Raw genomic sequence first — 10,012 nt, 5'->3', positions numbered from 1 at the left:
AACAAGTCCTAGTCGCCTCTTCGACATAGGCAGACAAGTCTTAGTTGCCTCTTTGGCATAGGCAAATCAGTTCTCATGCCTAAGGCATAGACAGTTCGGGTACAAAGCCTACTATGTCTAGCCCACCTCGGCATATAACGACAGGTTAATCCCATTTGAAGTTAGGCCCGATGGCTCGGCACTGAGGGATAATTGACACCTAAGCAAGTAGCTCGTGCGCAGACAGGTCGGGTATATACCCTACAATGTCCGCCCACCTCAGCGTACAACAATGCGAAGTTACCCATACTCGAAGTCCAGCTCGTTTAGCTCGACAGTTCGGGGTAACCAACACTTGGAAAAAATTCTCCTATTTGGTCTAGTTCTTTAATTCGGGAGTTATTTTCACTTGAAAATTTCTTGCACAGAGAGCCAAAATAATTGTATTTCATTGATGTAAAGATTTGAGTACAAAAAAAAAGAAGAAAAAAGATAAATTTTCACTATGAACCAAGCTCGGAGGCTCGGGATATACATCATTAAAGGGCAAAGAAGAGACGTCCAATCACTTTGGGGCTCCTCACCCTTGTCAGAGGCTTCTGTAGGAGGATCCGTCTTCATGCAACTCTCGCCAGCACCGGTCTCCTCAACGTCATCGAACAGGTCACTGTCGCTTTCTGCTTCGGAGTCCGGATCTTCAGCAGCTTCGGCGGCCATTTCCATTGTGATCCTCAAGGTAGTAATGACACTAAGGTCGAGCTGGGGGAACTTGCGTCGGGTCACCCACTGCTAATTTTAAAACCTTTGCGGTAGCTTGCTGTCCCCACCTCGACCATCTCCTTCTGGTACTCTGCTGGAGTCTTGTACTCCTCGACGGCCTTAACCTTGGCCTCCTCCACTGCTTGAAGAGGTATCTCAGTCCGCTCCTTCACATGAGCCTCGAGGTTCTCCACCTCCCTCTTCAGCGCTGCCTCCTGCTCCGCGAGCTCTTTTTCTCGGACATTAACAATGTGATCAGCTATTTCTTAGCCCGCGCGACCTTCTTCAATTGGTTATTGTCGTTGTGGGCTAAGTTCAGCCCGGTGTGGGCCTTGCAGGAAGACTCCTCGGCTGCGAGGGCCTGCTTCAAGTTCACCTCAGACTGATAAGCCAAGGCGTGGATGGCGGAATTCACCTGCCAAGAGAAAAAACAAGTGTCAGCATATAAAGCAAAGCACAAGACAGATCGAAGAAGACAAGCCCGAAAACTTACCACCATGCAGTGAGTAGCCGCTCAGGCTCCGAGCTGAGCAACCGGTAGTTCGGCCCAGCTAGAAACCTCCTCGGCATACACTATGCCTTTGCTCTTTAGGAGGCCGAATTTTAGGGTTAGAATGCTCCGAGCTGCATCGTCGCTGCCTGAAGAAGTGCCAACTGCCGAGGCGGGCTCCGAAGACGTAGCCTCCTTGGGCGTGCGAGGCGAGGAGGGCTTGCCCAATTCCTCCTCAACCAAGTCTATCACAGGAGGTTGCTCCGCGGTTGATGGCTGCTTGGGCTCTGGAACGGCAGCCAGTGGAGACTCAACGCGAGCTCTTTTTGAAGCTCGCTTCTTCTTCCCCTTCTTCATACTCCCAAAGAGTTCGGTCACGGGGATGTCCATGATAGTTGCAACAAGAACGAACTATCAGAAACAGTACCGAAATAAAATAAAGGAAATACAATAAACAGCGACCTACTAGGACTCAGACCAGCCTGCACAAGCTTCTCCTCAGTCACGAAGTCTACGAACTTCAAGCTGAGCTTCGCCCAAGATCGGAGCGCCTCCCTTGTCTTCAGGTCCAGCTGGACACCGGGGTCCTGGATGGTCGCCCTCCAATGGGTCGGGAAAGGCCACCCCTCAGTGTTGCAGACCACGAAGTAATGCCTCTTCTAGGCTGGGACCTTGTTCAGGATCTCGTGCAAGAGTTTGAAGGTAGGACGAGGTGACAAGTAATAAGTTCGCCTGTGCTCGGGCAGAACACAGGACGAGTTCTTCTTGATTGAAAGAATGGAGGAAAAGATGTCGAGGTCGAGAGGAAGATTGTAGTCATGGAAAAGGGAAATGGTTCCTATTACGAATGGAGTTCAGTTGCAACTGGTCTATGGTGATATTGAACAAGTTTATGACTTCGACTATTAAAGGGTGAAGTGGAAGACGAAGACCAGCTACGAGTTGTTCCTCAAAGATCACGATCTCTTCGTGACCATGCTCCCAAGGGAAATTACCTAAGGGGATACTGTACACGAGGTTGTTGGGAAGTCTGTCGACCTCGATGCGAGGTGGAAGCCAGATCACCAAAGGCCTCTCGCTCCCACCGGGGTGAGTTCACCTCGGGAGGATCGGGGACCGCATCCTGACCCGAAGTAACCTCCTCGGTAGGATGAAAGTCTACTGCTTGAGCCGAGGTACCCACCTCGGTTCCAGCGGATTCACCGCTCCCGTCAAAAAGGCTATTGAAACTAAAGCTAGACATAATTAAAGACGCGGAATAAAAAAGGAGAGCTAGGAAAGACTTACCAAAAGAAAGATCGGAGAAAGGAAGACGACCTCAAAATGACATCGAGACACCAAACTGAAGGACTCGAGCGTGACCTCAGATTGAAGATTAGCGGACTTGTGACGAAGAAAATGAGTCCCTTGCCCCCTATTTATAGTCGGTGTATCCGGGAATCAACGGTCGAGATTGTCATGATCCAACGGCTCCTAGGAAAACCAATTGCACAACCCCCGAGGTTGAAATCGGTTTAGCACATGTTTTGACGTCCGCGGAGTTTATAAAATGGCGTGACATCCGCGCGTACACCTGACGCGAGCTGGGTTATTCCTAGTTGAGCCGAGCGGCTGAACTGGTCCGACCAGTGATTCGCCCATCAAACCGCCTGGACCTCGTGCCAAATCCACCTGGACTCATCATGAACTCCCTGCATTAGGTTAAAATCCCTGGCTCAGGGAGTGGGAGGCAATTGATGAAGAGTGATTTGGCCCGACCTAGCAGAAAGGGGACACGTGGACACGACTTGATCAAGAGATGACAACTTAGCCTGACAAGATTAATTTGCTACAATTGAGCTCGGGTATTCAGTCACCTCGGCACAAGGGTCACCTCGGCGCAGGGTCACCTTGGTGGAAGGTCACCTCGGCACTCAATCCAGTTTGGAACTAAAAGATTGAAGTATTAGCTCGGGGCTACTGACCTGGACCATCACGTAACGATCCCATAAGTCTCTCTAACAAACTCCGAACCTCACGGGATCACGCCGCGTAACGGCAAGCTTATCTTCTCCCCGCCAGGATCAGGCAGAATTGATAATCTTTATTAATTGATAACGTTACTCCCCAACTAAAGCGGAAAAAATCCCATCAGGACGAAGATCCCGGAACCGATCCGCAAAACCCGCGAGGGCTCAACTATATAAAGGCACCAACCCCAATGACACAAGATATGCGTGATTTTTCTACTCTCTATCTCTCTAGCTCTCTAAGCTCTCAAAGCTTTTCAGCTCACATCAGTTTACTGACTTAAGCATCAGAGCGACCTCGCTAGGTTAGCCACCCCATGTTCTCTGATCTTTTCTTGTAGATTCACCTAGCTCGCTGCTCGACTGGAAGCCAGATCATCCTCCAACAGGGAGTAGTCAGATCGCGCTACATCAATTCTAACTTCAATTCGATAACTTAATCAATCTGATATATTAATTCGAATTGATCCATTTAGCTACTAATGGATGTCCAAATCTGGCATAAATAATTCGAGTTTGAATTCAAAATCATATTGTTATCCAGTTCATTTTTCCATCCCTTAACTTTGCCTAACGACATACACACGAGTAGTTCTCTTGCTCCTCTTAAAAGGTATAAGGTAAAAAGTCTGATGTAAAATAAAAATAAATGAAGCTATTGAATGAAGTCAGTTAATGGTAAATCTTGTATAGAAAATTGCAATATATCAGCATTTTCTATCTGATAAAACTTAAATGAAGGTATTTGCATCTTTTTTTTTTCAAAATTAGTAAGTGTGCACATGCTTTGCATGTGGCAATTCTAAATGGTGATAATTATACTAATAATATATTAAATTTTTTATAAGATTTATGTATTTTTTATTTTTATATTATTTTGTTTTTTATTATTAACCATATGCAAGTTGTACAATTCAAATATGATTACATAAACACCTCATCATCCAAATATGTGATAATCAGATCGAATTATGAAGTTTCAAGTATTATTGACAGGCTTACCTGTTTGGCTAGATTCTTCATTTTGTAGTTGACGAGGGGTGATTTGGCCCGACCCCGTAAACAGAGGATACGTGGACGCGACTTGCCAACCAGGTGATGATTCAACACTTGCGACCACCTCGGCAGATTGGTCACCTTGGGTGCCCCAGTCACTTCGGACTGCTCCGAGGGTAGGGTATCTCGGAGGCCCATATTCCCGAGGTGACACGTAGCAAATTCTAGAAGCTTGCCAGTTGTCTTCGAGCCCTTCAGAATCGTGACACGCAATCGTAGGACTTATCCTCATCCCGCCCGATTCGGGGGAAAACAATGAGGCTTATCAACCAGCACATCGTTCACCTTCTGGAGCAGAACAAACTCCTTCTGCTCGGCCCGGAGATCTTGGAGAGGTTTTGTAATAACCACGACAACTCAGCTATATAAGGGCATTAGCTCTCATAGCACAAGATACATGCGATTATTTGCTTACTAGCTTACTTGCATTCAAGCCTTCAGCTCACTATTAGAATGCAATACTAACTTAAGCATCAGAGCGACCTCGCCGGGTTAGCCACCTTGGGTTCTCTGATCCACTTTCTTGCAGTTTGAACCAGCTTGTTAAGCGGCTAGCATCCAGGTAACCTTCTAGCTAGGAGCTTCCAGATTGCGCACCATCAATAGTTTTTTATCTTTTTGGTGTATCTTTTTTTTTTGTTCATTTAGAAAAAAATGCAATATTTAAATAGAGGGAGTTGAATGAGGTGAAAAGTAATAGTTCAATTTACAATTTAAACCTTACAATTAAATAGGGACTAAATTAAAAAATGAGTATTCTAGTCATTATTTTAAAAACCAGACTAGATCGGATAGTCGAACCATTTGGCCCAAGAACTGGTTAGGTCATAGGTTCCATTTTGGCCTTGAACCGCTATTTTACAAAAAAAAAAAAAAACATTGAAATGGTCAAAGAACCACTGACCCAAATTGTTTAACCATTAAAATGTTCAACCTAGTTAGTAGTTCTCGGGTTACTTTCAAATTAATTCCAAATTTATTATTTATTATAAAATATAAATTATAAAATAAAAAATGAAAAAAAGAAACTTTCATATCTCGTAATCTTGTTTGATTATTTCTAATGGCCAAAATTAGTTAGGGTTTTTAGTTTTCTATTTTGATTTGTAGTTTTCTCATTTCCTATGATTCTTTTTAGGTTATAACAATAAAAAAATGCTAACTCCAATGAAGAAATCGAAAAATCGTTGCAAGAGATGAGAGATTAAACACCAATCTTAGATTAAAATTTGAGATGCACCAATGAATCAAATGATTTGGGATTTGAGAGAGATTTAGAGAGGTGTAAGAAGAGAGCAAACAATGCTATAGCAGTAGTGATGATGAACATGGAGATAATCCCTGCTAGTAGTTCCTTCTTCTTAGGGCAAAATGGTTATTTAACAATGGTCAGTGAACATGATGACAACCACCTCTGATAACGCTTCCTTCTCTTCTTCCCCTTCTTCTTCTTCTTCTTCTTCTTCTTCTTCTTCTTCTTCTTCTTATATATAAACACACACACACACACACAACAGACTTTAACCTAATCAAAATCTAACGACCAAAATAAAAGTTACATTATATTTTACATCTTACCAGTTTGACCTGCTCAAACTGGACAATTAAACCGCTCAAACTTTTTTTTATTTTAGTTAAAAGAAATTTTCATAATTTTATTCATATTTTTAATAGTAGTGTAAATATAGAATTGTAGATGTGTTCAATTTTTCTATAATTTTTTTTTTGTATTTTTGTGAGTAAAAATAATTCTGATATGTCATACTTACTTTTTTGTTTAGTGTGATAAATGCATGATATTATACATGTGTCTGAATGTTTTTTTTTCAAAATTTATGTATTTTTTATTTTATTATCTTTTATTATTTATTTATGGCATTAGAGGTTAACACATTTAACCCAAATGTTGAGCTATTTATTATTAATTTTTATATTTCATTTTGGCCAGTTCTAAATTATGTATTTCATTTTCATTATCAATAAAAATAATTCTTGTTTATTACACTTATTTTTTATTTGATTAATAAAAAATATCATAAATGTGTCTAACTTTTTCTACATTTTTTTTTTGTAAATTTGTATGTTTATTCCTATTTTAAAAATTTGATTACCTAACTATGACTCTATAGTTTGATCAATTTGGTTCGGATGGTTGAATTGCTTAGCCACCACAATTTAATAGATAATTGTTTTATTTTCGAGTCAGTTTTAAAATATATGGGTTTATATTGTTAAAAATATTGACATGGATCTAATTAGTAGCATTTATAAGTGAAAAATAACTTAAAATATAGGATTTAATAAGAGGAAATGAGATTTAATACCTTAAGTTCAAGACTTGATGAGAGAGGATTAAATGAGGTGGAAGGTAATAATTGAATTACATTTTCAACCCTTACAATTAGAGATTGAGGGTCTGTTTGGTTTGCAGAAATAGGGGTCTCGAATCGGAATCGGAATGGGCTGTTCCCATTCCAACTGTTTGGTTGGACAGAATTGGAATCTCATTCCTATTCCTGCTGGAAGGGCATTCCCCCGTTTGAGGGAATGGCCATTCCCTACCCCTCCCTTGGGAATGAAATCTCATTCATGCTGATTTTAATTCCCATTCCCATTCCTGTTTGAACCAAACAGACTATGGGAATGGACCATTCCGGTTCTGATTCCAGAGGATTTTGATTTCGATTCTGACTATGAACCTTATAGACCCTGATTAAATACACAAATATAGCTGTTATAATAGCCATATTAAAAGTATAATAAAATGACTAATAACTTTTCTCAAACAAATAAATAGAGGGTAAATTTAATCAAAAAAATTTTACATTGCATCCACACTTTTATATATAGTATAAGATTATAGGGGAGGTTTTTATTAGGGTCAAAGTCAAATACACAAGGAATTCAAAGCCTATAGGATTGTCAAAAAAACAAAAGGAGGTTTTTATAATTTTCCTAAAATTAGAAAGGATTCACAAATTAAGGGAGTGTTTAGTAGTTTAACAACATGGTTGGTTTAGTTTTCAAAAATAAAAACAACCACCAGATGTTTTTGTTTTTGTTTTTGAAAACAAAACCAACCATGTTATCGAACACTCCCTAGGGTTGTGTTTGGTTTGAAGGAAAAGGTAGGGAAAATGTAAGGAATACCTTTACAAATCTTGTATAGGTTTTCCTACATTTCCTTTCCTTTCCCTACCTTTTTCTTCAAACCAAACATAGCCTAAAGGTTTGATTAACCTATCACTTCAAGTCTAAAAGCATTGGATTTGTGGTAAAAACAATGAAATAGGGGGGGGGGGTAAGAAACCAGTTATCAAGGCCCATTTGGGAGAATCAATGGCTGAGTTGAAAATAAGCTTTGGTTCAACTAAGTTGGTTTAGTAGCTTTGGTTTAGATGCATAACATATGATATGTGTTGTTGAAAGCTGGTTAGTTGCATAAGAAGTTAGAAAATTGTTTTTTTTTTCCCGATGAACCAATGTTTTAATTGTTCCTTCAAAATGGTTTAGTGAAAGCAACTCAATTAGAGCTAAAAGACCACCCAAATGGGCCCTCAATCCTTGTTGGTGGGTTGGGAGGGCTAGGCAAATGTGACCCAAGAATTAGGGATGGCAATGGGGCAAGGTTCAAAAAATCGTTACGTATAGGCCCGTATTGACTGATTTGTATCATATTGGGAACACCCCGATACGTTCCTACAGAGGGTGTATCAGGGTTTTGACTGGTTCAGGGGGTGGAGGAACCTTAAACCGGCCCCCTCGAACTAGATTTGAAAAAACAAAAAGTATCGATACTACCTATCGGCGTATCAGGTGTATTGATATTTAGAACCTTACAATGGGGCGGGTTCAAGGAAGGTTTGGTAAATTCTAGACCCTACCACCTCCCTAAACATCCCAACCTGTAGTGGTTTGGATTTTGAGAATCCAAACCCTCTCCATACATGAAAATGCAAAATCTTCTCTACATTCAAGGGTATGGAAGATTGAGTTTAGAAATCACATCTAATTTCTTATGACTTCTTGTTATATATAATTTTATAAGCAATAAATAAGTAAAATAACATAAAGGAACAACAAAATTTCCATTTATTTGATTAAGACATATAAAAATTACATAATCTATCAATTATCATACAAATAAAATTCAAAATATTTATAAATTCAACATACATAAAAAATTTAGATTCTTTCCAATAATATGCGGGTTGGGAGGGTTGGATTTAGCCTAATATTGTATCATACATACTCTTTCTCGGATTGTAAAATCGCAAAACCCATTTCTTCCCTAAAACCAATGTTTTTGAACCATCGTTGACTCGGACGGTCAGACCGTTCAAACTGTAAATCATTTAAGCGACCGGTTTTGTTTTACCCTAAACCCGGTATTTGGTAAAAAACCGTTGAATTAGTCAACGAACCGTTGACTCTGATGGTTTGATCATTGAACCATTCGACCCAGAGAACCCTAAACCCGGTATTTGGTAAAAAACCGTTGAATTAGTCAACGAACCATTGACTCTGATGGTTTGATCATTGAACCATTCGACCCAGAGAATGGTTTGTGGCAAGGTTTCTCATATCTGAGATTGATAAATCTCTCAGACTAGTCTCTCTTGTGTGAGACTGTGAGAGAGAGTGAGATCTGAGACTAAGAAATCTTAGATCTACTTTCATCACCAGTTTGCCACCACTGCCACCACTGTTGCTGCTGCAGTTCGCCATCGCCGTCGCCGTCATAGTTGCCGCTGTCATCACCGCTACAACCTACAAGTCTTCCTCCTCCTCCTCTTCTTCTTCTTCTAAACTCTTTCAGCCGACATTTTTCTCAAACCTCTCTCATTCAAACCTTATTTTCTCTTATATAGTATGCATCTTACCCTAATACTCCAATCTAATGGGTAAGATGTTCAAACCGTTTGAACCGTTTTGACCTGAATGGTCGAACCGCTGACCCAGGAACTGGTGGCCAAAACGGTTCCGTTTCTGGGTCAGTTTTTTAAACCTTGCCCAAAACCAGTTAATTTGTCATTTAGGCTCAGTTTGAAAGGAATACAGATACAAATATATACAATATAAATACATACAAAATACAAAATTTTACACTTCACATATTTGTATTTATACTCTGTCCGAGTCCAGCTTCAATTAGGGCAAAGCCCGTTCCAACAACCTTTACAGGCTTACATAGTACTTATTAGGGGTGTTCATGGGTCGGGTTGGGTTAGTTTGAGTCATTTTCTTCAACCGACCCGACCTAGTCGGTTTACTTATTGACTAAACCGAAACCGACTGACTCTGAAGCAAAACTGACTCAAACATGAAGGGCCGGTTTGGGTTGGTTTATCGGTTTAGTCGGTTTATATATATATATATATATTTAAACTAAAATATCTATTTATATTTAAGTTTATTTCTTTTTAGTTTTTATGCAAAATCAAAATATATATTTAAATCGATTAGTTTTTATGCAAAACTGTTTTTTTTTGTCATTATATATTTAAATTTATACAAAACTAAATTAAATATTGTATCATTGTATTATATTTTTATTGGTTTTACTTTTTAGTTTTTATCATAAATAACCATTTTTTTTCAAAGTTCAAACAAAACACAAATAAAATATATCAACATTTAACATATAGGATAGGGATTAATTAAACATATTGGATCGGTTCCGTTCGATTTGGTTTATTTTTGGGTTTCATACATGAAA

Source organism: Nelumbo nucifera, chromosome 1 (genome assembly GCF_055504915.1).
Source record: "Nelumbo nucifera cultivar China Antique chromosome 1, China Antique-T2T, whole genome shotgun sequence".
In the NCBI taxonomy this organism is placed as follows: domain Eukaryota; kingdom Viridiplantae; phylum Streptophyta; class Magnoliopsida; order Proteales; family Nelumbonaceae; genus Nelumbo; species Nelumbo nucifera.
This window is presented reverse-complemented; position numbering follows the sequence as displayed.